Raw genomic sequence first — 25,454 nt, forward strand, 5'->3', positions numbered from 1 at the left:
TTACGCAACTTTCAAAGTATCATCTAGTTTTACCAGTCTATAATTCCTTTTACTGGACCTTTGACTTAGATGCAGTTACTTCTAATTATAGTTTGGAAAACATCAGCTCAGGCCATTCATGTTGAGAAGTTCCTGCTTAAAGATTGTTCAAATTTAATTAAAAGAAAAGTATTTGAACTGCTCGCATAGCAACCAAGAAATGTTTCATCACATCGCCAGCTAGTAATCTGAGAAGTAGCAATGACAGTGTGAATGGTCTTTACAGGAGGCATTTCTAGATAATGTTCCTCACGTGTGGCGTGGACCAGTTCAAAGGAGCGAAACACATCCCGTCTGACAGTAGTACAGGCTGGAGTGCAGAGGCTACAAGTAACAATTACAGCTAAACAAACATCTCTGCCCCAACTTTGCAATATCTGGGAGAGATTTGAGCCTGAATGCAAAATAATAAACAGACCACGGTGGCCAAGATCACGTTGCAGGAATTATACAGTGGAATAATATACCCATGCAAAGGCAATTCAATTTTCTCACAGATGCCCAATGAAGGACCAGAGAATGTTATAGTGTGTTGAAATCATTTTCATCACTTGACCTTGCTGAGCAATTGCAGTTACCACAACCAACGTTTTGAAGTGCTTACAGACATTTCATAAAAGTAAAGGATGCTTCAGGTGTCAAATCTCTTTAATTAGAATTTGAAGATAGACACAAAATGTTGGAGTAACTCAGCCGGACAGGAAGCATCTCTGGATAGAAGGAACGGCTGATGTTGCGGGTCGAGACCCTTCTTCAGAATTATAACACGCTCCCTAACGCGCATGCAATGAAAGTTAACATTAGTTTTCGGCAGTATAATGAAATAACAAGAATTGTATGGATGGAAATGATTATACAATTACAGTCTGACAGCATCTTTATTTATTGATCACAATAAACTTCAACCCCAATGAAGAAAATGTCCTTGGTGGTCCCTGTTCTTTGTGATTCTAAACTTTAAAAGTAAATTGTTGTGAACATTCAGGTAATTTAGACTCTGCGTAGTTTAAGGTGTTGTCCTTTACAGAAAACTGTTCTGATGAAAAGTCGATACTGCATTTATTGTCTGAGGAAGGGTCTCAACCCAAAACGTCACCAAAGATGCTCTCTGACCCGCTGAGTTACTCCAGCATTTTATGTTTATCTTAGGTTTAAACCAGCATCTGCAATTCCTTAGATGGACACAAAATGGTGGAGTAACTCAGCAGGACAGGCAGCATCTCTGGAGAGAAGGAATGGATGACATTTCGGGTCGAGTTCCTTCTTCAGACTGAAAGTCACGGGAAAGGGAATTGAGAGGTATAGACGATGGTGTAGAGAGATATAGAACAATGAATGAAAGATTTGCAAAAAAGGAAACAGGCCATTGTTAGCTGTTTGTTGGGTGAAAATGAGAAGTTGGTGCGACTTTGGTGGGGGAGGGATGGAGAGAGAGAGGGAATGCCGGGATTATTTCCTTCCTACACACTGAATTTATGAATCTGTTTTGTCCACAAATAGTGCGGGACCTACAGATTGCATCTTGGCAGATTGGCATCTTGTTCGGTACAGATATTGTGAGCCAACGGGCTTGTTCCTGTGCTGTATTTTTCTATGTTCTATGTTCTATGTAAGGCGGAATTAGATTAGTTCTTTGTGAATAAGAAGCAAATATTAGTGAGGGCATTCTCAGAGGATGTAGACCATGTGGGAGATTTAGCTGGTGAACTCCCAGGACACATAGGATCTCCAACTGAAAGCCCATCTCCCCTTCCCCCCTCACTCGTTCCTGCAGAAGCCTTGAGGCCAACAACTATTCCTTCAGTAGCAGTCAAAACTATCCCTGCAGACAATGAAACAATAAATAACTATGTGAAGTGTAGGATTAATAAAAACACCGAATAGACATGAAACACAGCAAGCTATAGGCAGTGAATAATTCCCCTAGACATTATTGTTGTGGTGTTCTTCTGGTTTTAGAATGGGCATTTAAATGTGCAAGATTAGGCCGGAGAACAGAGATGAAGAACATAGAACACAGAACAGTGGAGCACAGGGACAGGGCCTACAGCTCCCAGAGTCTAAGACCAACATGATGCCAAGATAAACTAATCTCATTGGCCTGCACAGGATCCATACACCTTCTTCCCTGCATATCCATGTCTGTCTAAAACCCTCTTAGCTGCCGATGCCATGTCTGCCTCCACCACCACTTTAGACATTACTTTAGACTTCAGAGATACAGCGTGGAAACAGGCCCTTCAGCCCACTGAGTCCACGCCAACCACCAATCACCTCATAAACACCTATACTGCACACTGGGAACAATTTACACTTTTTACTGAAGCCAATTAACCTACAACCTATGAGGCTTTGGAGTGTGGGAGGAAACCGGAACAACCGGAGAAAACCCACGTGATCACAGGGAGAACGTGCGAACTCCTTTCCGACAGCACCTGTAGACGTGATCGAACCATGGTCTCTGGCTCTGTAAGGCAGTAACTCTACCACTGCGCCACTTTTGGTAGAACGTTAGAACGCACCACCTTCTGTGGAAAATACTTGCCCCGCGCATCTCTGTTAAACAATGACCCTCTCATCTTAAAGCAAAGGTTTCGTGTCTTTGGCATTTCTACCAAGGGGAACAAGGTCCTGCCTGGCCACCCCATCTACACCTTTCATCATAGTATTTACTTCAATCAGGTCTCCCCTCAGACTCCCAATACTGGGAATGCTAGCATTTAATCAGCTTCCCAATGGTTCAATAGTACATTATATGTCACATGTGCAACTGCACTGTGAAATTATTTTTGCATATATCACACATGCACGTGCTTCCATTTTTGGCGCCATTATTCAAAGTCTAAAGTCCAGTCAGCCCGCATGCTCGATGTACTGGAGTGGTTCCCGCGAACCGACGTTGAAGGATCAGGGAATTGAGAGCTACTAAAACTGGCAGGGGAAACCTGAAGCCAGAGGAAGGATCAGCCACGATCACATTGAATAGCACATTAGGTTTCAGGAGCCTATCCTGCTACTATTTGCTTGGATGGACACAAAGTGCTGGAGTAACTACCAAGTAACTTTGCTTCTCGCATCCAACACCTCCGGCTCCCTCCGTGATGTTGGCATAATCTGCAAACCCTTCTCCAACATCCAACACGAGCTCACTGGGCCTCATTAATGCCCTGATCCATGTGGCATCAGGTGTGGTTCTTCCCCAAAATCTGCTTCTGTGCCAGGACACCATTTTGGACCATTGCGAGTGGAATAGACCCAAACTGTCTGAATTATTTGCCAAGGAATTTCAATTTATTTTTGCTACTTGTCCATAATTTGTGCTCCCAGACAATTCTCTGCAGAAAAAACAAGTAACCTGGAGTTAATTTGCCTGCATGAGTTAAGATAATCGTCATATTACTGTTTGAGATACACCAATTATTGTGTTGAAATGTTATATTTTTCAACAAAGAGCGACATGTGAAAGAATGAGTTCCATATGGCTTGTGATCTGCCTGTCTAAAGTTCAATACTGCAAAAAAAATCTCACTTGAAGCATTTTCACTGCCATCAGGTTAAATGGAGAACCATTTTCCAAAATGCTGCAAATGATTTGAAATAGTGAAATACTCAATGGCATAAAGACCCAGAAGCTGAGTTAAATAATTGCCTAAAATGTATCAGAACTCCATGGAATATTATGGGTGACACTTTAGACTAACATTCTGATTACTCTTTTGGTGAAATGTGTTCCACAAATATAATATTAATAAGATAATAAGATAAGAAACATTGCCTATTGGTTAACAAGGTGGTAATTACACCTGGATGAAACCTTTTGCACAGGAAGGCGAGAATATTTGTTCTTGAATGCAGTATTTGGTTAAACAACAATTTTTAAAGAGATTAAACAGGGAGTTTTCTACTTCGAGGCATAAGTGGTCCTCTCAATTCTCCAGAACCATATTTAAATCATTTGCTCAAAAAAATTGCTTAGAAATTATTAATTGTTTTAATTACCCATGTTGGAAATAGCATCAATGTTCTTTTGCAAATACAATGTATTTTGCAAAGGAGCTTGTGAAAGAAATATTAAAATGTCAATTGGAAATAGTCCTTGTAATTATTAGCCGTCAGTGGTTAGTCTATGTGAATTCATAAGTCAAAGTGCCTAGAAAATCTTGGATGATCATTTTTTGGAATTCTGTAACCCCAAGGATCGAGGAGGCTAAACCACTGGAGTTGAGTCAAAATAAAATTGCGTGAGATGAATTGTTAAAAGATCAGGAAATTGAGGGCTAATAAAACTGGCAGTAAAGGGCTGAGGCAAGGGGAAGGATCAGCCATGATCACAATGAATAGCACATCTGGTTTCAGGAGCCTATCCTGCTACTGTTTTCTTGGATAGGCACAAAGTGCTAGAGTAACTCAATGGGTCAGGCAGAATCTCTGGAGAAAAAGGATGGGTGGCATTTTGGGTGTGGACCCTTCTTCAGACCTTCTTTGGAGATGCTGCCTGACCCGCGGAGTTACTCCAGCACTTCATGTCCATCTTTGGTGTAAATAAACTAGCATCTCTAGTTCTTAGTTTCTAGACTTTTTCTTGGGTGTACTTGTTATCCTTCAAAGCATCCTTCAAGCAGACAAGTGTTGCAGAACAGTGAAGCAAAGTTAAGCAACAAAGTCGCCCCATTGCAGGAAGGATGCGGAACTAGTCTACCAGAATGCTGCTTGGATTAGTTTTAGATTTAGGTTTACTATTGTCACATGTGCTGAGTACTGAACAGATGCTGCCTGCAGTGAAACAGAATGGCGGAGCAGTGGACTAATGGCAAATAGCAGTAGAAGACGTCAACACATCGCCTGGCCAGGCCAAGTCCTGCAATCCTATGGTCAATGTTTCCGAATTTTCCAGTTTTTCTTTTTCAATCTGGTGTTGGTCTACGGTCAGCCAAGTTTGGAGTTGGCCCCGTAAAGAAGCATCCTCATCGCGGGGCTGGAAACTGGGCGTATCCTGAGCTAATTCTGCTACCACCATAATTTCATTTGCGACAAGTGATGGCTCCCACTGATTGTCGCCGGAAGCTTGCGTCCTTTTCAGGACGGACGATGACAGCGATGTCAACATTTGTAACAAGATGGACACGAAAAGAAAAGAAGTTAGGAGTTTAGTCATTCATCTGCAAGTTTAAAACCTTGTGAACAGGCTTACTGAAATTCATGTGTCATGTTCCTATTGAACAGTCCCTGGTGGGTATTCTCTTTAGCCTGCATCCTAGTCCAGATAAATCAAGAGTAGCCCTTTATTCCAGGAGTGGTAAGTCAGTCTAGCTCGTCTATAATGCCCCACACACTCACACATTCCTTATTTGAATTATTTGGGGCTCAGCAAAAAATAATCTCATTATCGAGAAATGAATTTTCTGTGGCATTTGGCAGCTGAACACAGCTCGCTTGAGAATCATTTGGGATTGCAGCATACATACCAGATTATGCCTTGGATTAGATGGTCTATCGGAAAGAATAGATTGAGTTCTAATCATCTTGCACCAAAACATGTCTTCTTAAATCAATAGTTTTAGTTTTAGTTTTTATAGATTAATCGTGGAAACAGGCCTTCAACCCACCAAGTCCACACCAACGTGTGATCCCAGCACATTAACACCTACTGAAGAAGGGTCTGAAGAAGGGTTTCGGCCTGAAACGTTGCCTATTTCCTTCGCTCCATAGATGCTGCTGCACCCGCTGAGTTTCTCCAGCATTTGTGTGTGCCTTCAATTTTCCAGCATCTGCAGCTCCTTCTTAAACACTACTCTACACATTCGCTAGGGACAATTATTTTACATTTAATCATTTTTACCAAGCCAATTAACCTGCAAACCTGTACGTCTTTCTAGTGAGAGAGGAAACCGAAGATCTCGGTGAAAACCCACACAGGTCATGGGGAGATGGTGCAGACAAGCTCCTGTAGTCAGGATCGAACCCGGATCTCTGGTGCTGTAAGGCAGTGGCTCTACCGCTACCCCACCGTGCCACCCATTAGAAATAAATAAAACTGCAGATGCTACTTAACTTATTCCTTAATTACTTATCTTAATTCTACAAAAGTAACAAGTGAGAGAGGAGGTCATATTATGAATAGATATTCTATGTTATCTTCCTGGCTGATGAAAACATAATCTTTCCTATATTCATAGAAATCTTCTACATTTTTGGCTCATTTTTGCTCTTGCACATTTCACTTCAGTGAGTTTCCCCCATGTGTGAGGGAGGACTATATCATTTATAGATAAGAACATTATCTTTTCTGTGATGCAGAGATGTGCAAAGTGTGCTGCTCCTCCTCACACGGGTCTTGCCAGCATCAGCTACCTCTCAGAGCTTAATATCTTTCCGTTGCCAGTATACCTGGACAGTATATTTAGGTGACCAGAAAAATAAAATACTCTTTATCCAACCAGTTCTAATGTAAACTGTTTAGGAAGGAACTGCAGATGATGGTTTACACTGAAGATAGACACAAAATGCTGGAGTAACTCAGCGGAACAGATAGCATTTCTGGAGAGAAGAATGGGTGACGTTTCGGGTTGAGACCCTTCTTCAAACTCTGGGGTTCTCAACCCGAAATGTCACCCATTCCTTCTCTCCAGAGTGGCAGCCTGTTCTGCTGAGTTACTCCAGCAATTTGTGTCTATCTAATTAATCGACACTGAATATGAATGGGGAGCAGAGAGGATCATTGGCGTCTCCCTACTCTCGGTACAAGAACTGTTCCAGAGCCGCTGCCTGAAAAAAGCTCTGAGAATAGCTAAGGACAAACTGCACCCCCTCCACATACATCTGGATCTCCTGCCATCAGGCAAGAGATACCGTAGCATCAAAGCCCGGACTACCAGACTGCTAAACAGCTTCCTGCCACAGGCTGTGAGGCTGCTAAACAGTCACTCCACCTGATTCTGCTGCTTTGCACTGACATTTTAATAACTCTGGCACTGGCCATTCAAATCAGCTGCCCTGGACATTTTAATGACTGTTTTTACTGTATTTTAATGTTGCTGTTTTACCTGCTTTTAACTATTTATACTGTTTCATCAGGGACTGCATTGTTTTTACTGTTATTATGTGTGAAATGTTTAGGTTTTATGTGCGATGCTCCGGTATTCCCTGGGAAACGTCTTCTCATTTTGCACTGTACAATTGTTGCTTTGCAAGATGACAATAAAGGTTGATTTGTTGTTGAAGTTGGTTAAATTCCTCTCATCTCTTTATCAAATAAATATCTTGTCTTTCTGTCCATTATCTTGGAAATCCTATGGTCAGAGATTGCAAAGCAAAACAATGATGTGGACATATATTTTCATGAGCTCAGAACCAGTCTAAGTACTCTGCAAAAATTGCAAGGAAGAAATTCTCAGCCATTGTCAGTGAAACATTTGTTACCTGAGGCTGATTGCAAGGCAGAAAGCTGATTGAGGTGTTCAAACTACTGTACATCAATGTCAGAGTAACACTCAGAAGGACAATAGCTGCCACCTGAAGAGTGAAATTAGATCTAATCTTGATATTACGCCAGGAAGGTTTACCATTGCTTCTGGATATGTAGTTTGTGCAGGCTTGTCTTTCAAACAGCAAGCCTTTTGCACAGTTTATCATTTAGTAAACTCCATAAGTGCTGTAAATGATGGGACCGAAAATGATAATTGAATCAATTTCGATGTTGATTGTAGGGTGCTTCATTGTTGATCTTTTCTTTATATTAAACACATTGCTAGTCATCTTTTATCAAATATATTGAAAGGCTTGTGATCTGAGAAAATAATTTAAAGGTCATGGCAGGAATATACACAGTCTTGACCCCAGATATATAAATATCCTCACTGGGTGGCTATTCCTCATTTCTGTTTTCCTTGACCTTTGTCTATCAATTGTAGGGATATCAATAGTTTGTTTTAAAGAGACAAGTTCATTTTTGCATTAAATCATTAATAATGTGGTTGCTTTGTGCAAGTTTATCACAAAGCATGTGTTGATGACTAAGAATCCTTTGGGTAGTATCTACTTACAGGGAATATAATGGATACCTGGAAGTGATTACAGAGCAGTAATCTCATCAAGGGTTTTGGATGTCAGTCAGAGGTATTGCTTGAACAGTTTTGTATCCATCACCATTCACTAAAACTGGGATACAATATAGAAATCATTGCCATGTGCACATTTATCATATTTGGGTATTAATGTTGGAATTGCAATAATCATTGGAGTGTGCCATACAAATGGTGCAATTCAACATCCCCGTTGCAAAAATTACAATGAAGTTGTCATAGTCACTATGTTTACTTTTGAGATACATCACAGCAACAGGTCCTTCGGCCCACTGAGTCCATACTGTCCATTGATCACGTGGTCAAACTAGTTCTATGTCACACCACTTTCTCAGCCACTTCCTATAAACTAGGGGCAATATAATAATAATAATAATAATAATAATGGATGGGATTTATATAGCGCCTTTCTAATACTCAAGGCGCTTTACATCGCATTATTAATTCACTCCTCAGTCACACTCGGTGGTGGTAAGCTACTTCTGTAGCCACAGCTGCCCTGGGGCAGACTGACGGAAGCGTGGCTGCCAATCTGCGCCTACGGCCCCTCCGACCACCACCAATCACTCACACACATTCACACACAGGCAAAGGTGGGTGAAGTGTCTTGCCCAAGGACACAACGACAGTATGCACTCCAAGCGGGATCCGAACCGGCTACCTTCCGGTTGCCAGCCGAACACTTAGCCCATTGTGCCATCTGTCGTCCCTATACAGAGGCCAATTAACCTACGAACCCACAACTTTTGGGGAGAAACCGGATCACCCGGAGGAAACCCACGTGGTCACAGGAGGAGTGTTCAAACTCCACACAGAGGTCAGGATCGAACCTTGGTCTCTGGCGATGTGAGGCAGCAGCTTTACCTGCTGTGCCACTGGGTCACCTGTTGACTTGATTATGATTGATTCGATTGCCTTATTTTCTGGCAATTGAACAATACTGTTCCTGGCAAAACTCAACAAGTCAGGAAGCATCTGAAAGAGTAAAGAACACATACAGCCACAAAGAAGAATCTCACTTACAATGAGAGCTTATTTGAATTTTCAGATACTATTTAGCAAAGATCTTATAGCAGAGCAAGATGAGCTACTCCTGCGAAATGCAATGGGCTGACGTGTAGTACGCTATGGAGGGGATCCTGGGCATTTTTCCACGCCCATTTTAGTAACCTGAGCCTACCTGACCCGACCCAACTCGCAGTGTAATCAATGTTGCGGGGCAACAGTTTGTGTGGGTTAGATTCATAAATCTGTCAGTTCATACTTCTTGTCAAGAATAAAATTTGACTCTGGTAATTGTCTTTTTTAATGTTTTTTAAATCGTTTCTTTTTAAATGGCTCACAAGCAGTGTTTGAGTTGATTTTGTAGTAAACGGAACCGACCCGACCCGCAGGGTGATTGACATTGCGGGGGAACTTTTTGTGTGTGATATAGGGTTAGATTCATAATTCTGTTAGTTCATAATTCTGTTAATTCTTGTTAAAGAATAAAATGTTTATAAACACACATACAGGAAAATTATATAAATGTATATAATCATATAACACACAATTATATTTCTTCTGATCCAATAATGAACTTTATTTCAGACTAGACAAGGGACATTAAATAAGAAACATTGTAAACCTCCCCGTAACTTCACACACATTAGGCCTTATCCCCTCTCCCGGGCCGCGCACTCCATCTCCCGCTGCGCCGGACCCCACACTCCCTCTCCCGCTGCCCCGGGTCGCGCACTCCCTCTCCCGCTGCCCCGGACCCCACACTCCCTCTCCTCGCTGCGGATCCAATCTTTGGCCGGAAGCAAGATGGCGGAGCAAGATGGCGGAACAAGATGGCGGAGGCAGGTTGCTAAAATGAGTCATAAAATCACCCATGAATCCGCCCATGAGCGTACTACACGTTTGCGTGAGAGTAACCCATCTTGCTCTGCTATAAGAACTTTGCTATTTAGCACATTCTCCTAAAGGTCTTTGCATTTGTATCTGTTTGTTTTGTCTTCCAATTGTTTACATTTCCTTTTCTACTAACTGGGCAGTGGTCACAACTTTCTGCATCCTTTTCCACTCCTGGACGCTCAAGTTGCCGAACCAAGCCACGATGCAACCAGTCAGCATGCTCTCTACTGTGCACCTGTAGATGTCCGAGAGAGTCCTCCTTGACATACCAACTCTCTATTACTCTTCTCCAAAGATGCCTCCTGACCAGCTGAGTTACTCCAGTTTTTTGTGTCTGTCTTCAGTTTAAACCAGCATCTGCAGTTTCTCCCTATGCAAATATCAATAACACTGACTCTTTTAACAGGTGCCAGGAAGATAAGTTTGGGATTATAAGTTCAAAGTGTCAGATCAATTGACACAAAGTAAACTGGAAAGCTATTTCTGCACAAATAGGCAAAGGGACTGCACCAACGCCTTTTCTATGTGTATGATGGAAACATAGAAACATAGAAACATAGAAATTAGGTGCAGGAGTAGGCCATTCGGCCCTTCGAGCCTGCACCGCCATTCAATATGATCATGGCTGATCATCCAACTCAGTATCCCGTACCTGCCTTCTCTCCATACCCTCTGATCCCCTTAGCCACAAGGGCCACATCTAACTCCCTCCTAAATATAGCCAATGAACTGGCCTCGACTACCCTCTGTGGCAGAGAGTTCCAGAGATTCACCACGGATGAGCATATATATAAATTCAAAGCAAACATCATACTGCTGTTCAAAATAATTTGAGTTTATCTGTGCTAAAAACAAAGTTATAATGAGATATGTGAAATTCAGGTTAAGTGTTAATTTTTTCTTTCTCTTTGGTGAAATGCGTTCACAGTTTTTTTCCAATCCCCAGTAAGGCTATGATTACTCTACAAACATGAGCATTTGGTTATTCACTTTCAATGTCACTTAAAATTCTAATATTGATGTTTAGCTATCAAATGCTTTTCTTTGACAACAGATTCCCTGACCATTAATCTTTATAGTTCTCCTGTGACAGAAGGACGATGTCACCAAAATCTAACATAACATTGTACTACTGTTTTTGCAGTTACAAACAGCAGAAATTGTATTTTTTACTTGCGCATGTCATGGTCCTTGCGATTAGCATTTCTTAAAATAATGAGAATATATTGTACTATTCAGAAATCAGAGCTCAGCAAATGAAAATGAAGGTATCTATCATTATGTTACTCCATTTGGTGATTTTTTCATCAAATTTTGAGGGGTTTTGCAATCATCTCTTGCTCAACCTGTTCTGCAATCAAGTGAAGTAAATACACAGAGCAGGAATGTAATTCTGCTGTGTACCTAATATCATTCAAGTATGGTGATGTTTTGGGTCGAGATTGAAGAAGGGCCTCGACCCGAAAAGTCACAGATTCCCTCTCTCCAGAGATGCTGCCTGTCCTGCTGAGTTACTCCAGCTTTTTGTGTCTATCTTTGGTTCAAACCAGCATCTGCCATTCCTTCTTCCTACACACAAAAAAGGAATGCCGGCGAGCCACAGTCGCATCCCGACAACAGGGTCTGGCTCGCACGCCGCGGAACCCGAGATACATCCCACGGTGGCAGAAGACTCCTGAGATGCGGTTGGGCCACTGGGAGCGAGAAGGAACCCATCGGGGGGCCGCCAAGCGCGAGGAGGGTCCTGCACCACCAGGAGCAACTGAGCGGGGAGGGGAGCGTGACTGTGGGGGGGACCTGTGCTGTCGACAACGAGGAAATATAGACTGTACGATTAACTTTTTGTAACTTTGGCAGTGTCTGAAACATGCCATCTCTGGGGTACTGCCCAGGTAGAGAACCTCACTTTACCTAGGTACTTGTGACAATAAAGTATCATTGAATCACATACAATGGTTCAAGCCAGTGGTGTTTTATTATCACATGTGCTTGGGCTTTGTGTTATCACCACACATTGTGTAGGAGATCATTCTTTGGTAAAATATGTTCATTTTATATGTCTACATCCAAATGTTTGTGTTTGCAGTGATCTGATAGTACATTACAATTGTAAAGATCTTCTTATCGAGTCCACACACAAGATTAGTTGTTCACCCAGAGCTGAACACACTTCGTGGCATCTGCATACAATGGTGTCTGTCTTGTGCTTCATGTTGCTTCTTGTGCTTCTTGTGCGTGGTGGTGGAAAGATCGGTGGAAACAGGGCCGCGACGTGAACGCTCTTTCCTTGACCCCATTGGAAATATTTGAATGCCACAGGTGGGAAAGAAAAGCAAATCTCTGTCTCTGTTCAATACCCAGCTACCTGTGTTGTAAATGTCTGTGCATTATTATGCTGTCAGTGGTATGAAGGCACACACGCAAAAACTGCCCATTGAACAGGGTGCCAGCGAGAGTCAAGGCCTTAAGAGAATTTGAGAAAATTGGAGAGCAGAAATTGATCTTGTTTCTGACATTACCTGTGAACGACAGCACTGGCCCTTGTAGCTTCAGCAGCCAGGGTTTTACAGCATGTTTCAGTAACAGGTACTGCAATGAATATTTAGTCAGTGAATTGATTTCTTATCCACTTCTAATGGGAATGGTTCTGCAAATAGTAGTGAAATAAATGCATCCACATTGAGAACGTCACTAATTATTTGTTTTATTGCAGAATCTTCATAATTTTAAAATTAAAAGATAGGGGCTGCAAGACATCTTGCACAGCACATATTTCACCAGTAATGTCTGATGTTGAAGGAAACGACCGAATCTGCAGGCGTGGGTTTCTATTTCCCCCCCCCCCCCCCCAGCAACATTCCTTCAGCCTCTTTTCTCTCTGATCCTTGACCTTTATTCAATCATCTCTCACTTGCTGCCGCCTTACTTTCCTTGCTGCAATAATCCTCAAAATGAGTAGTGGCAGTCACAAGTGCAGGGCAAGCCCACACACCACACACAGTAGTAGTTGTAATAGAGAAGGCTGACAATACCACTGAAAAACAAACTTGGGGAAATATGCACTGTGTATGAGATATTAGTTTAGTTTAGTTTAGTTTAGTGATACATTGTGGAAACAGCTCCTTTGGCCCACTGAGTCCACACCCACCATCGATCACCCGTACACTAGTTCCATGTTATCCCACCCTCACATCCGACACACGAGGGACGATTTACTGAAGCCAATTAACCTACAAACCTGCACATCTTTGGGATGTGGGTGGGAACCGGAGCACCCGGAGTAAACCCACAGGGTCACAGGTAGAATAGTAAGATTAAACGAGAACTTACCAGTTTGAAGTTTGATCTGTATTTTATGAGGAGTTACGATGAGGGATTACGTGAAGAACCCCGCCACGACGTATGCGTGTCATTCTTCAAAGCAGCGGTGTGAAATCACAGATAACTGTAATGACTAAACATAGTAAGATTAGAGAAGAGATACCAGTTAAGTATATGATCAAGGGTGGGAGCGGAGGGCACGTAATCCCCCATCGTAACTCCTCATTAAATACAGATCAAACTTCAAACTGGTAAGTTCTCGTTTAACCTTACTATTTTATTTCGGAGTCACGTGAGTGACTACGTGAAGATTTTAAAGCTCTGTGATTTCATGCCGTGGAAACGAGTCCATGCATCACGTCTGCCTTGACTGTGGGAGGAATTGTGTTAACATAATTTGGACATGAATTCGACATTGAAATCATAAAATTTGTTAACACAAATTTATAACCCCTTTTCATGGGTTTAAATTAATTTACAGAACTTAAAATTGTTTCTGCAAACGTTCCAGGTTTCATTACTGGTTTATTATAAAATAATTGGAATGTTTTCCCCTCCAGACCATCCTGCTGCCTTGAGGATTTGGTCCATTGGTACATCCAACTGTATTGCTGCCGATGTAGCTGCAGCCCTGGTGGAAAGAGATTTTAAAATATTAGTATCCACCCCAGCCTGTGTTAGCACCTGTTTCAGCCATCTTGAGATGGTCTGGACCGTCACTCTTGGTGTGGTTGCTAGTGGCTGACCAAAATGTGCCTTTTCATTGCCTCTTAGGATATTCGTTTTCTCCATGTATAACGACAGATGTCTTACTATACACAGACGATCATCTGTTGGTATGACCTAATTGTATATTGAGGCCTGCTGATCCCTTTCTGTTCTGCTTACTAACTCATGAATATGAAACGTAATATTTTCTGTTGAGGAAGTCATGTTGTCCAGTCTAGTTTTGTACAGTGACTGTATCCTCTGTGCCGTGACCAATACCATTAGCATGACTGTTTTAATGTCAGTCTGTGTAGGGACAGAACTGTTGCTGGAGACCAATTCCTGAGCATCTTCAGGATTATTCTTACATCCCATATTTGGGAGTATCTGGTTCTTGGGGATAGTATTAAAAATTCCCCTCATAAGTTTTGTACCAGTGGGTGAGTCCCAACAGTGTAATGCTCTGTCCCCTGCCATAGGTAAGTCGATAGGGCACTTCTGGCGCAGTTGATGGCACTGTAACTGAGCCCCTCATCATTGTGGAGGCCTGCCAGATATTCCAGAACAGACGGGATGTTCATGTCTTTGATACCATGTTTGATACCACTGGGAACCATGGTTGTGTAGGCCAATCGGGTACTACCAATACCAGATGCAGAGTCTTGTTGTATTTCCTTAATACCCGACTGATGAGGCAGGAAAAGGAGGGAATGCGTAAATAAACAATTCCCCCCCCCCCCCCCCCCCCCCCCCCCCCCCAATGCAGCGAAAATGCATCTGTCGCCGCTGCCCCAGGGTCTGGTTCCCATGAAACATAATTTGATAACTGGTGGTTAAGTCTGGATGCGAATAAATCGATATCTGGTGTTCCATATTTGCTGTGATATCAGCAAATACTATTTTATTCAACATCCATTTGGTGTTTTCATTAAATTTGCCTGACCTGGTGTCTGCCACTGAATTTAGTCTTCCTGGTAGGTAAGTGGCTGATATCCAAATATCTCTCTGGATACACCATTGCCAAATTGTATAGCCAGATTGTCACATGATGTCAATTTGTTTCCACCCTGTGGTCAATGTATGCTACCACGGTGGTATTGGTATTGGTGGCTCCCCACCCAAGTGCACTTGCATCAGTTTGTAGTACCATGGAAGGGTTACTGACAATGATTGGATTGGAACAAAGCCAGATGTTATCTATCCACCATTTTAGTTCCATTTTAGCTTGATTGGTAGTTTCATAGGTCTGTCAAAGTGACCTGCATAATTTAGAGTGCTTGTATTTTGCTCTCTGTAAGTTTTGGTAATGTAGAGGTCCAAATTGTGTGGCTGGAAAGGCAGCCATCATTATGCCAATTACTTTTGCTACCAATCTGATGGATGGTTTGCTGATGTCAGTGAGGTTATTGCAAGCCTCTATTAAATCTCTAGCCTTTCCCTTAGGCAGAGTCACCGACATGTGAACTGAGTCAATGGTGAAACCCCAGATAGTCCATAGTAGTGGAAGGCGTTAGTTTAGATTTAACTGGATGAAAAATGAATCCCAGTTTTCCAAATAACTTTTTTGTGGCTGTGACAGTTTGTTTGGCCAATTCCAAAGTTTTGCCCACAATGTGTACGTCATCTAAATATGCCATGACCATGTGTGTACGTTTCCGTAGAAACGCTAGGGCTGGTTTCAAAAATTTTGTGAAACAGCCTGGGGCTGATGAGAACCCATTTGGCAGTGCTTTATACTGTCAGAGTTGTCCCATCCAGTTGAATTTTAAGTAACATCTGTGGTCACCTCGTATAGGCACTGAATAGTAAGCATCTTTTAAATCGATGCTGGCCATTGAAGTAACCTTTGGGAATTAATTGTTAAGCAGTAACAAATGTATCTATTTTGTCAGATCTATGATGATGCGATAACCATCATCTTTTTTGTTTTTGATAAATATATTGGACACGAATTCTAATGGTTCGTGTTGAGTTTTCTCAATTACACCTTTTATGTAAAGCCGCTTCAGTTCAGCTTGCGCTTTTGATTTTCCTTTATCAGAAGGCACGAACATTCGGTTCAGTATATGTTGAACTGGAGGGCTGTACTTGTGTATAAATATTGTATATCCCTGGATACTGCTTTAGATGTAAGTATCGGTTGTTATCATGCTCCATGCATTCAGAAAAGAGTGTAATCTCCACCCAATCTCCGTGCTCCCTGTATATTGTAGGGAACCAGACCCACCTACCTCCATAGTTACCAGTGGCAGGTTTACTTTTTGTAGGTTCTTCACTGCTGTTGTCGCGCTGGGTCTGGATTTTCGGTTTGGTTGGCGTTTGAGGTCCCCGCAGGTTCTCTTGTTCCTGCACCCGCTGCACACTTGTCTTTCCTTCTGCGGACCCCTCTTCCAGGTCAGCCCAGAACTGACCCACAGTGCTCCCCTCTGATGAGGTAGAAGCACTGTGCAGCCCTTCAAGAGGTACTGCTGTGGGTTTATCATAGGGCCCACAGTGACCCGACTCCATCTCCTGGAGTCTGTCACGTTGGAGCAAAGCTCCATACACCGCTCCATCCGGCTCCAGCGCTCTCGGGCGCTGGCCGCCCGCGGTTGTTCAAAGTCGGACTCCTCTGAGTCCACGACCTTGTTTGTTTTGTGTCTAGCCTTTCCGCCCGGCCGCGTGGATCTGGCCGGTGCGGAGGCGACATCGGGCACAGCTGATCCCACTATCGGTGATCCGAGTGCCGCTGGCTGCTGCTGGCTGCCCGCTGCTCCGCGGTCCTCCCTCACCAGCTTTGTCCTTACTGCCCTTCCGTGGAGTGGATATGGCCGGTGTGGAGGCGACATCGGGCACAGCTGATCCCATCTAGCCCACCAGCTTTGTCGCAGCCCGTTGGTTTCTCCACCTGCAATCAGCATGGTAAAAACATAAAAAGACCGCAGCTCTTACCTGCAGGTCCAGGTTAAAATTGTCGCTACGGGTGAACGTCGTTCCACCCCGCCTGCTGCCGTTATTGACTTCCCGCCGTCAATACCTTGAGCACGTTTTGGATTTTGAGATCAGTATTGCGGATACCTGTCCCCATATGTCTCCAGATACACTGGTTAACACTAGGCACTTGCAATGCCTTGCAGTTACCTGGGGGTAAATGCCATGCAATGGCGTCAGACATAGCCTGTGTCTGTAGTTTGTTACTAGACAAATAGTCCACACTGGCTGCAATTTTGGGCTCCAGGTCTTCCCCGGTTAGGTCTGGCTGGAAGAATTGGTTCACCATATCCAGCATGCCTTATTTCACCCCAGGGCTACTGGGGGTATGTGGTTCTGTGACCCGTTCAGAGTCTACCCAGAACAGATCCTCCGTGTTCTCCTCTGACGAGGAGGAGACACTTATTGGGTGCCCACTGTGGCTAGCCTCCCTCTCCCGGAGTCTGCCACTTTGGAGGATCTACTGGAGCAACCGCTCTAACCGGCCCCCGTGCTCACGGGCACTGGCCGCTCGCGGCTGCTCCTCGTCATGCAGCCGGTCAAACCGGCTCCAGTGCTCTCGGGCACTAGCCGCTCCCGGCTGCTCGTACTGCCCCGTCCGCTCGAACCGGCCCCGGTGCTCACGGGCACTGGCCGCTCGCGGCTCCTCAAAGTCCGACTCATCTGAGTCCGGCATTCGTGGGGTCTTTCTCTTCGCTTTCCCGCCCGGCCGAGAAGTGGATTTCGCCGTAGCGGGAGTGAAGTCGAGCACAGCTGACTCCAATTCAGAAGATTCCCGTGCCGTCGGCTGCTGCTGTTTCTGCTGGCTGTCCGCAACTCCGTGGTTCTCCCCCGCCAGCTCTCCCGCAGCCTTCATGGATCCGGTCCATGTCTCCACCTAAAAGGTAAGTGGAAGGAACGCAGAGTCTCCTTACCTGCTGTTCCCGACTTTCAAATTCTGGAATGCAGTCTCCTTACCTGCTGTTCCTGGCTTTCAAATTTTGCCGCTAGGGGAACGTCGTTCCCCCTTGCTGTGACTCGTTGCAATGCGTGTAGCGATATGACACGCATGCGTCCTGGCGGGATTCTTCACGTAGTCACACACGTGACTCCGAAATAAAATGTACAGATTCTGTAGAGACAGCACCCGTAGTCAGGATCAAACCCGGGTCTCTGGCGCTGTAAGGCAGCAACTCCACCTCTGCGCCAAAGTGCCGCAGTGAATATGTATTAGGATCATGGTAAATGATCCCCGTTTTTGGCATGAGTCTCTGTTACTTTAAGCTTACTTTGTTTTTGTTCTGTAAAGTTCAGTTTCATATTTACTTCTCACAAGACAGTCATGGACTGACTACATGCCTTTCATCTGCACATACATTTCAGACACCCATCTGTATTATTCTCTGCATCGGGTACTTGGTGAAAATAGAAATAACACTAGAATCAATAATTTAAAATTGAAGAATTATTTCCTTTGTAATTGATCTTATTGCTGATCAGCCTTTACCCTTGTCATTTGACCTTCTGTGGTGCTCTGTCTGTGAAGGGTGGGCCTTAAGTGCAAGTTTGCTTTTGTACCAACGCCTGTGCTTCGGGAGTGCAGGAGCGAGTTGATGGAAGTGACGTGCACGTGGACAAGCCTCCGCTCGGGTTCCGTCACCATAAGACTGAAGGCAAAAAGAAAAGACCGTGAAATGGCACAATTGTTGTGAACTGGTGCCATCTGCTTTCACTTTCTCTCCTCGCGGCTTTTACCACCGCCATGTTTACATTTCACCAGCTCTCAATGTGAAGCATTTCACCTTCCCCTGAACCCTGCCTCCGAGTCTCCCGATTTCATATTTCAATTTGCGACTAATTATTTGTACTACTTATTCTGCTGGTCCATAGACACAAGGGCCACTGTTAACATATTCTTCACATTCAAATGTATATGTCTTTCAGTGGTGTATAGTGTGTGTTTATTTGTCTTTCTGCTACAGTTCTCTTCCTATTCAGGGCACTCAGGAACAACTTATTACTGGACTTTTATTTTCTATCAGCCGTGGCTCTATATGGGAACATTGACCTCAGATTTGTTCCAAGTCACTGCTGCAGCAGTGATATCATAGGGAGCATTATTGAAACTGTACACCTCCTCCCGCCTCCATCCAGTTCTTCCAGGTGAGATCACAGTTCGCACACACCTCCTCTGGCCTCAGCTACTGCATCCGCAGTTCCCAATGTGGTCTCCTGTACATCGGCGAGACCAAGCGTAGAGTCAGCGATCATTTAACCAGACACTGCGGACCCGGTGGGCCGAAAGGGCCTGTTTCCGCGCTGTATCTCTAAACTAAACTAAACTAAACTGAACTTGCTCTCAGTCCACCAAACCCTGTTGTATCTCCCGGCTGCTGACCATTTTAACTCTCCTTCCCATTCCTATACTGACCGTTTTGTCCTGGGCCTCCTCCATTGCCAGAGTGAGACTGTAGGAACAGCACCTCATATTCCGCTTGGGTAGCTTACAACCCAATGGTATGAACATTGAATTCTCCAATTGTAGGTAGCCTCTAACAACCCTCTCCTTCCTCCTCCCCTTTCTCTCCCACATCCCCCTTTCTTTCCCTCCCCATCCCCACTATGTCTCACCTGGACTTGCACCTGTTTCTCACCACCTGCTCTGTCCCATCTACATTCTTACCTACATTCTGGCTTTACAATGAGCATCTCTCCAATCCTTTTAGCTCAGACCTTCTGTTTTTTCATCTTTGGCCTTTGTCCAACCTGCGTATATCTGTCCAATCTGCTTATTAAACCCCCTCGTGCCTGTGTTCACCTATTAACTGCCATGCTTTATCCTGCCCATCTTCCCTGCTTTCTTTCCCCCCTCACCCCCCCCCCCCCCATCCCCCAACAATCAGCCTGAAGATGGGTCCAGACCTGAAACGTAACCTATCCATGTTCTCGAGAGAGAGAGAGAGAGATGCTGCCTGAGCCGCTGTGTTACTCCAGCATTTTGCGTCTTGTTATGTTGAGAACCTCTCTAATGTTCCCAATCTGACCTCTCTGTCCTGGGTCTCCTCTATTGCCAGAGTGAGCAACACCGGAAATTGGAGGAACAGCATCTCATATTCCGCCTGGGTTGCTTGCGTCCGGATGGCATGAACGTTGAATTCTCCCAGTTTTGCTAGCCCTTGCTGTCTCCTCCCCTTCCTTAACCCTCGAGCTGTCTCCTCCCATCCCCCCGCCCTCGGGCTCCTCCTCCTCCCTTTTTCCTTCCTTCTCCCCCCCACCCCCCATCAGTCTGAAGAAGGGTTTCGGCCCGAAACGTCGCCTATTTCCTTCGCTCCATAGATGCTGCTGCACCCGCTGAGTTTCTCCAGCATTTTTGTGTACCCTCTTTAATGTGCAGCTCTGTTCTGACTGCTACTTTTGTTTCTAGATAGGAAATGTACAATAGCAATTCCCACGTCTTAATCATGGGCCACAAACATGGGACATCACCGGGGAAATAGACACAAGGAAATGGCATATCCTGCAATTTATGTCAATAAAAAATATTTTTACTGTGTTTAGGTTTAGGTTTATTATTGTCCCATGTACCCGAGGTACAATGAAAAGCTTTGTGTAGCAAGGGACTACAGATGTTGGTTTAAACCGAAGATAGACACTAAAAGCTGGAGTAACTCAGCGGGTTAGACAGCATCTCTGGAGAAAAAGAACAGGTGACATTTTGGGTCGAGACCCTTCTGCAGACTGAAGAATAGATGCTGTCTGACCCGCTGAGTTTCTCCAGCTTTTTGTGTCTATCTTCAATGGAAAGCCTGGTGTGTAAACAAATCACATATGTGAATACAATCAAGCCAAACAGAAGAACAATGGGTAGAGAAAAGGAAAAATGTTCAGGGTGCGGAATATAGTTCTCAGCATGATAGTGCACCAGTTCTGGAGACGAGGTACAATGTCCATGTTGGAGTTGAGGTGAATTGGATAGAACCATGGCTCATGGAAGGACCATTCAGAAGCCTCACAACAGGGGATGAGGTTGTTCCTGAGTCAGGTGGTGCATGCTTTCAAGCTTCTGTATCTTCTGCATGATGGAGCAGGGAGAAGAAGGAATAGTTAAAAAGGAGAAATTCATCATTTTAGAATGAATCATGTCAGAACATTTACTGCAGAACTCTTCCTGTTGACTTTGTAGCAAAACAAATTCTAATATAGGATCTAATTTTTACTTCTTTAACTGCATTAGTGGCTGGATTGGACGGATTGATACTTTTCTGAGCATTTGATTGAATGAGTGAAAGATGCAGCATTGAAACATCCCCTTCAGCCCATTGAGTCCATGCTAACCTTCGATCACCTCTTCACATTATCCCACTTTTGCATCCACTGCCTACACACTAGGGGCAAGATACTGAGGCAAATTAATCTACAAACATGCACATCTTTGGGTTGTGGGAGGAAACTGGAGAACCCGGAGGAAACCCGTGTAGTCACAGAGAAAACAAGCAAACTCCACAGAGACACTGCCCGAGGTCAGGATCGAACATGGATCCCTCACTCTCTACCAGCCTCCCAGTGGGTTGTGCAGGCCCTGCCATCTTGGTAAAATGGGCTTCATGGCCAGGTCAGGTTGCTGCTGGAGGTTCTCTACAGGTAAGGGTGGACCTTGCAGGTAGTCATCACCTTCAGGAAATTACCGACCAACATTGACTGAGGTGTAATTATTGCCCGTGGGTCATCTGCTCTCCCACATGGTGTTATAGCATATTTATTATCCCTGTGAGTGAGCAGAAGGCAATCGACCATTCATCTCATCCAAAATATGAATTATCAAAGGTTTATGTGCAGTATAGGCAGAATGTAAAATGGGAAATGGCTCCGATCTATAGGTCAAAGTGCAATCAAGCTGGCTCTGACCTGGATGTTACAGGAAGTCTGCATATCTACTTTTATCACAATTTGTATTATGTAATATTCCTCCATATTGTTTTCAATATTTCACTGTCTTTCAGTCCGTCTGAGGAAGGGTCTCTAGCCGAAACGTCACCAATTCATCTCTCCAGATATGCTGCTTGTCCCGCTGAGTTACTCCAGCATTTTGGGTCTATCTTCCATGTACACCAGCAGCTGCTGTTCCTTCCTACATATTTGTGCTTTGATCTATCACTTGGTATTTAGAATAGTACAGAAATAACACCTTAAAATCATACCAAGTCCAGATTTTAATAAGTATTTAAGAAGGAACTGCAGATGCTGGAAAATCGAAGGCACACAAAAATGCTGGATAAACTCAGCGGGTGCAGCAGCATCTATGGAGCGAAGGAAATAGGCAACGTTTCGGCCCGAAACGTTGCCTATTTCCTTCGCTCCATAGATGCTGCTGCACCCGCTAAGTTTCTCCAGCATTTTTGTGTGCCTCAGATTTTAATAAGAGCCTTCTGACATTGGATGAAGGTTGCAGCTGTAATCTTCCATTCCACTTATGTCTTGATGTTGGAGTCCAATCTTGCTTATCGCTACATAAATTTTATGCCACATGTTGCCTTCTGGTGAGCAGGTGATCAATGGTCACCACGGAAATGGTGGGCCGAAGGGCCTGTTTCTGTGCAGTCGCTGTAGTTCTAAACTAAACAAACTGGTGATTTATCTTCATTAAATATTCAGATATTTGTTTCCAATTGATTGCACTAAAATGTAAATATCTGTTAGGCAGGAGATATGTTGAAATCCAGGATAGTTCGACAATTTTGTACATAAATATATTTGAACTCACAAAGAAAAATGATTGAATGTCAATAACAGAGTAAAAAGATCTTAGGAAATTCTAGACTGATATGCACAGCTAAAAATAAATGAATATAAGAGATCATGTCAGATTACTCGTGGTTGGCTGGTTTATTTTCTTCAAGCCATTAGAAACATAGAAACATAGAAAATAGGTGCAGGAGTAGGCCATTCGGCCCTTCGAGCCTGCACCGCCATTCAATATGATCATGGCTGATCATCCAACTCAGCCGGGACATTTTCTGTCATGAATGAGATGTTAAATGACAACAGATGGCACAATGGGCTAAGTGTTCGGCTGGCAACCGGAAGGTAGCTGGTTCGAATCCCGCTTGGAGTGCATACTGTCGTTGTGTCCTTGGGCAAGACACTTCACCCACCTTTGCCTGTGTGTGTCCTTGGGCAAGACACTTCACCCACCTTTGCCTGTGTGTGTGGATGTAATTATGTGAAGCACTTTGGGGTCAATGCAAGTTGACTAAAAATGTGCTATATAAATAAAGAAATGTAATTTAATTTTTAATTTAAATGTAGGAAAGACACAAAATGCTGGAGTATCTCAGCGGGACAGGCAGCATCTCTGGAGAGAAGGAATGGGTCGAGACCCTTCCTCAGCTTTTTTGTTGCACCATTTAGAATATATTAATATTATTTTCAGACTCGAAGCTGCATTCTAAAATATCATGTTAGAATTCTGGTTGGTTGAAGCCTACAATGTCCACACAAAGTCTTTACATAAAAGGACCACTGACTATCAAATAGTTTTCTGACTAGTCATTGTGCAGCAAGAAATGTGCGGCATGGTGGAGTAGCGGTAGAGTTGCTGCCTTACAGTGGCAGAGACCAGGGTTCCATCCTGACTCCGGGTTCTGGCTGTCCGGTGTTTGTATGTTTTCCCTGTGAACTGCATGGGATTTTCCCGGGAACTCTGGTTTCAGATGCAGGAAGATTGTTCCCGATGTTGGGGAAGTCCAGAACAAGGGGTCACAGTTTAAGGATAAGGGGGAAGTCTTTTAGGACCAAGATGAGAGAAAAAAAATTCACACAGAGAGTGGTGAACCTGTGGAATTCTCTGCCACAGAAGGTAGTTGAGGCCAGTTCATTGGCTATATTTAAGAGGGAGTAAGATGTGGCCCTTGCGGCTAAAGGGATCAGGGGGTATGGAGAGAAGGCAGGTACAGGACTGGTACAGCCATGATCATATTGAATGGCGGTGCAGGCTCGAAGGGCCGAATGGCCTACTCCTGCACCTATTTTCTATGTTTCTATGTTTCCTCTCATACTCCAAAGACACACATGTTTGTCAGCTAATTGGCTTGGTAAAATTGGAAATTGTTCCTGGTGTGTGTAGGATAGTGATAGTGTACGGGGGTGGCTGGTTGGCGTGGACTTGGCAGGCCGAAGGGCCTGTTTCCACGCTGTATCTCTATACTAATCTAAAAAAAGCATCTGCAGACTTTAGAGTTAATTGGAAAATTACAACATATTGCCGATCCATTTAAAACCCTGTGGGCAGTTACGATGCATAATTGGTGGAGCATCATATTTCCCTGTGAATTTTTGCAATTTTCTTTACAGCAAGATCTGTGAGGCAGGTGGTTTTCAATTACTTTTACCATCTTTTATTTTTAGCGATGTTAAACATACTTGAAAATCTAGCCCCGATATTGAGACTTTTATTTTTAAGATGAAGGGAGCTGAAGGATTTTTATACCAGTATTTGTTGTCGATAGGCAGCTCAGTTATTCAGCCTATAAAATATTCAGAGTAAATAAATGCCTGTTATATAATAATAAGAAATGGTTAAACCTCGTCAGGAAAACTTTGCCCATTAAGAATGAGGATGGAAATTCTTTGAGTATCTTGGGTTACTAAAACAGACTTTGGAGATATCAGAAACGTTGAATCAAAGATAGTTTGATACAAATACATCGATAGATGCTCCTGAACACATCATCAGTGATGTAACCTGGGGTCATTGGGTGTTTCGGGTCTTTCAACATCAGACACCCTCACCCAGGCGACCCAGCCGTGGTTGATCAGACCACGACTTGTGTTCAGGTGGCATTCGCTCCTCCCCATGGACCTCCTCTCCTGATCCAGAGCCATCTTGATGCCTTCTCCGCTGCCTCTGTGGTGTTCTTGATGGCCCTTCTCCTTGCCACTCCGTTGATGCTCAGTGCATTCAAGGCTTTGTAGAGCGATTGCCCTGCAAAACCTCTGCAGCCAACCTCGATGGGCATACACCTTGCCTTCCAGCCCTGCTTACGGCAGTCTATGATTCAATCCTGAAAACTTCTCTCCCTGATCAACTCATTCATGGCTGATCTGCAACTCAGTTCCAAGGCCTATCTATCTCATGTTTTCTTGGTATACAACCTCATTAAAGTTCCTGGTTGCCTCCAATCAATTTGTGAAAATAGCAGTCCCCGCTTCCACATAGACATTCCAAATATATTTTATGGTTGTGCCCTTTTTTCATGATTTCATCGGCCATAGGAACTGCTTCTCAGTATTCACCCTAGTGATGGCCTTTATTTTAGTCTATATTTTATTTCAGAGATTCGGCGCGGAAACAGGCCCTTTGACCTAATGAGTCCACACCGACCAGCAATCCCTGCACTTTACACTATCCTAGGGACAACACTAGGGACAATTTACAATTATACCAAGCCAATTAACCTA

This window comes from Amblyraja radiata, chromosome 26 (assembly GCF_010909765.2).
Source record: "Amblyraja radiata isolate CabotCenter1 chromosome 26, sAmbRad1.1.pri, whole genome shotgun sequence".
Classification (NCBI taxonomy): Eukaryota; Metazoa; Chordata; class Chondrichthyes; order Rajiformes; family Rajidae; genus Amblyraja; species Amblyraja radiata.